The following is a 5,022-nucleotide window of genomic DNA, read 5'->3' as shown; positions in this document are numbered from 1 at the left end:
TATTTATTTTTCAAGTTTTTACTTTCCATGTGTTTATGCATAAAATAAGGACATTTTCTTTCACCAGTGTTTAATAATCAAAATAATGAAATTAATTTTCATCCTGTATTATTTTTATATCTGCACATATTTTTGAGGTAGAGCCAACAAGATTTCTTACCAAATTAAAGTTATTTATAAATAGAAGAGTTAAGGGTGATTCTAATTTTTTTTTGCTCTAAACAGACGTAAAGATAGAGTTGACATTGATGAGAATGGGAAAACTATGGGTGGAGCAGGTTTGGGGTATGGAAAAAACCGAAAATTCATTGTTAAACATGGAAAATTTGAGAAGTCTCTTACCACCCAAGTGGAGGTCAAGTAGGCAGTTGCATATATAAGCCTAGAGTTCTAGAGATATATCTGGAAAATTGGCCTTGGAAGAGAATGTAGATAGTTCTTCTGCCTACGAAATAAGTTCAGTAATGGTGAATGAAGGTGTAAAGGTATTTAATATTTGAGGTAAAGATAACTGATTCATTTCATGAAAAAGAATTTGTTTTCTCAATGAAATAGTCACGGAATAAATTTTGAGGGGTAGGTTTGGGAGTAAAGAAGAACGTTCACCATTTAAAATACTTTATAAAGGGACAAGGAAAAAGTCACTAATGTGGAAACCACTACTCCTTCAGAGGTGCATGAGGGAGAAGTGCAGGGTCTGAGGAGACAGTCAGAGGTGAAGAGCCTGCTTGGTTAAAGCAATGCACCCAGGTATTAAGTTAGATAGAAAAAAAAAAGGACAGAGCAGAGGAAAATAGAGACGTGACAAAAGATGTTGATAAAAAGGTTAAGGAATGGAAAGGATACGATAATATATGTGAATAAAAAAGAATGAAACAGATATTTGCAAGGATATCCATGGAATATGTTCAAACAAGTATGGAGTTCTATATTTCGCTTAAAAAAAAAACAGTTCCAATGGATAACAACGTCTAGATTGTGTATAGAATTCAGCTATTGAAATGGGGATGAAGTTTGGTGAACTAGAGAGTACCCTTTGTAGGACAGAGATTTAAGACCTGGCAGGGACCACATTCTACTTTGGTTTCTCAGGGGGCAAAAGCAAAACAGTACATTAGTCCTGCACTACCTACACTGCCACCTTCTCCTTTTAAAATCACACAGCGTCTACTTTCTTGTTCTTTTTCCCCCTTTTGCTACTTCTTTCAGAATATTTTCTCTCTTATCTAAACATATCTTTCGTTCCTATACTATTAGAAAACTTTGTTTCTATTTGTTTGCTTAGTATACAACTGAAGTTTATTTGTATTCTTTATATACAATCTGAATCCATAAATAGAATCAAGTTTCAGGGTACTCTTGTCTCACCTAGCAAGTATCTCTTTCAGTAAGTCTATAAAAGTGCCTGTCTCTTATCTTTAAAAATTGACATGCATTATATATACATGATAAGCTGTGGTTCCCTGATAAGTCAACAACTCTTTAAAATTACCAAAGCTTATCAAGGTTTCTTCAGTGACTGAATCTCCTAATTCCTAAGGGAAAAAGAAACCACCCAAAACAACAAGACTCTATTATCCTACCAGTCTTACATGTCATTGAAAGGACTTCTAATTTGGATAGTTTATTTTGGAAGACTTTTTTATCACGTTTTCTCCTCATTGGTAGTCTTAGATCAGTATCTTCATCTGCTGTGAGTAAAAATGCTATCACTTGCTAGCACATCATTAATGTCTGACAAGTGTATAACAAGTTATATGTTTTCTATGCAAAATTATCCTAACACTGTTTCTGTTGAAATGTCTAAAACTTGGAAAAATATTGATTTTCCACCTGACATAGGAGAACAGAGATATTTTAAAATCATCAAGGTCACTAATACATTTATAGTCAGAGTTATCATATGATTTTTGGTCTGCTTATAGAATAAGCCAACAAAAGAATTCTCCATTAAATGTGGACCACATCAGGGTATATATGGAAATATGACATGACCCATTTGTGAATATATTTGGTAAAAATGGAGCAATTTGGCCATTTACTAACATTAGTGTGCTAGTTGTAGCCCAATATTGTTAAATTATTGAATTCAGATATTCAGAGTAGAGATATTCAAGGTGATGTGGGTGATAAGATACTTTTTTTTTTTATGTCCTTTCAAGTTTCCTTATAAAGAGCTTTCTTTTTGACCAGAATGTTTGCAGGTAGTGGGAGTGGACATGAATGATTTATTATACTTTATTTCCTCTGTAAGTCTTAAGAAGTAGAACACAGAAAAAAATAACAGGCAGAAGAGCAGAGTCACAATAATTGAATTTATTATTTTTTAAAAGATTTAATTAATTTATTTTTAGAGCAAGTGGAAGGGATGGAGAAAGACAGGGGAGAGAAACATCAATGTGTGGTTTCATTTTGTGCTCCCACTACTGGGGACCTGGCCTGCACCCCAGGCATTTGCCCTGACTGGAAATTAATTGAACCAGTGACCTTTTGGTTCACAGGCCCGTGCTCAATCCACTGAGCTATACCAGCCAGGGTCACAATAATTAAATTTAAAATATTAAATTGTTTACTAATATTCATCTTCATTGCCTTAAAGTGTTAGATTATAGAAATTTTGTTGGATGTCTAAAGAATGTAAACTTTTACTGTATTCCAATTGCTTTCAGATCGATTGTCTCATTTTATCCTCAGAATAACTATGAGCTAGTATTCACATGCTTCCGTTCTCTCTCTAACCACTGGATTTGGTTCATATAGTTAATCCGCAATTCTTAGCACCTAATTCAATAATAAGACAGTTGATCCCATGTGTACTTAGAAAATACCTCACTAACCTCACTGTTTTGAAGCATAAATTCTAGCTGAGGTAACTCTGGTGCTTCTTGGGAAACCCAGGTTATCACGCAATTTTGAAACATAAATAGTGTCTGGTGTAAAAGATATGAAATTCAGATAAAAAGGTATCCAGCCTTCCTTGAAGAGCTTCCAACTGAGTTAAACTATCTTGCAGTACTTTAACATAACATTTGTTATGTTCTGCTGTAGTTGCTTATTTACTTTTCCATTATTACAAATGGTGTTGATTTTTTTTTTTTTTTTTTTTTTACAGTGTAGTGGAGGAAGTTTATTTACGGATGTGGAGAGAACATGGCAATCAGTGGAGACTGAAAACAGATTCCCCAAGCCAGGTCCTAGGGAGGGCTCAGGCGCAGGCAGGGGTGTGTGGGGTGGGTGGAGGTAGGTACTGGCCAGAACCGAAGGAGAGAAGGCATGGTGACTGATTCCCAGGTGGGACCTGGCCAAGAACCCTCAGGTTATAAGGAAACAGAGAGGAATCTGAAGGGTGTGTGTGTGTGTGTGTGTGTGACCTCAAAGCAGTCCCAAGGCACAGTGGGGACTGCTCAAATGTTGTCCCCCAACAAATTCCATCACTGCTTAGGGGTGGGGCAACACTTCAGCTGTTCTCAGGGGCAGCTTGCCACAGGATGACCTTGACCTCGACCACCTTCTGCTCCTGGGCCTGGCCATCCTCCCCTTACTCAGACTCCCTCAGCACAGCCACCAGTTCCTTCTGTCCTCCGTGTAGAGCCTGCCAGGCCTGCCACTGGGCCTGACCCTGCAGCTGCAGCAACTCCACCTGCCTGCGCCCGGCCAGGACAGCATCTGCCAGCTGCTGTTCTCAGCCTCCTGTTTCTGCACACGGCGCCGCAGGGCGTCCCGCTACTGTAGGAAGTAGGGCACCAAGGTGCTGCACAGATCTTTCTCCGGTATCCCACTAGGGCTCCAGGCAGGCTCCTTTCGGTCTTTGCCTTCCTCCACAATTGTATCCAAAGCATTCAAGACGGCCTCCAGGTTCCCCTCTGCTTTGATGTCAGAGATGTCCTCCCGGACAGCTGTCTGCAACTGAGTTATAAACTTGTCATAGATTCGCCGTGTCATCTCAGGTTGCAGCTGGTAAAAGCGCTTGTAACAGTCAGTGAATCTCTGGTAGCTCCCGACCGCGACTAGCTTCTGGAGAAGAGTATCCACTGTGGTGTCGAGGAGCTGCAGCCTGGAAATGGTAGTGCCGTGGGGCACGGATTCGGCAGACGGCCCATCAGGCCCTTTTTCCTCACAGCCGCTGTATATGGCCATGCTTCGGCCATGTGGAGGTCCGGTGTTGATTTCTTAAAGAGAGAAATTATCCCTTTTAAATCTTTACTGTACCTAGCAAAATGCGTGGCACCTTTTTGATCCTCAATACATTTTTGTGTATGCATGCCTGGAACTCTCCTCTTCGTCTCACGTTCACCAAGGAATTTTACCACCATGGGAACTTCAATTGGCTCACAGATCTTGAGATTTCTTCCTGAAAACAATTAAAAACCTGGGAAGAAGAGAGTTGAATGGGATTAGCACACTATAGTGCACTGGGGAACACCTTTGAAGCTCCATTAATTCTTCCATCTTTTCTTCCAAACCCCGCAATCATCCTGTTTAAGGACAGGTGCCTTCGTTAACAAAGACGACACCACATTCACAAGTCTTTGTTGTCTGATGGGGTGTTCTTGGATTGTGCTTAATGTTCAAGTTATTGTTGCTTCCTGGCTCTCTCATGCCAAATGTGCCAAGATCCTCTACTGTGCAAACTCTTCTTTGGTTCTAATGATTTATATCTCTGTTTACTGAAAATATTTCATATTTTGAACGTGGGTCAGATTCTGTAACTATGGCATATATCCAATTCTTTCTGTTTCAGAATATCACACTCCATTTAGACCAACTTAAGAATATTTATCTCCAAATTTTACAATAATAAACTATAGACATATTTCACCCCTCTATTTTCTGTGTTTTCATGTGCATTCTGGATGACTTGTGAGTTGTAGTTCAGAGCATAAAATGTTTGTGAATAACTTGTTTTTTTATTTTAAAAAAACCTTGATTTATTTTAAATTTGTGTTATATTTATAGAAATTACATTTTAGCCACAAATATTACCAATTTTGGATATTTTTACATTATTAAATAATAACTAAG

General features: G+C 38.6%; 1 pseudogene; it reads right to left on the bottom strand.

Annotated features, from left to right (window-relative positions):
- Positions 1-3,501: 3,501 nt before the first annotated feature.
- On the bottom strand, positions 3,502-4,137 carry LOC112310927 (polyamine-modulated factor 1 pseudogene; annotated as a pseudogene).
- Between the last annotated feature and the right edge of the window lie 885 nt (positions 4,138-5,022).

This window comes from Desmodus rotundus, chromosome 13, assembly GCF_022682495.2.
Source record: "Desmodus rotundus isolate HL8 chromosome 13, HLdesRot8A.1, whole genome shotgun sequence".
Classification (NCBI taxonomy): domain Eukaryota; kingdom Metazoa; phylum Chordata; class Mammalia; order Chiroptera; family Phyllostomidae; genus Desmodus; species Desmodus rotundus.
This window is presented reverse-complemented; position numbering and strand designations above follow the sequence as displayed.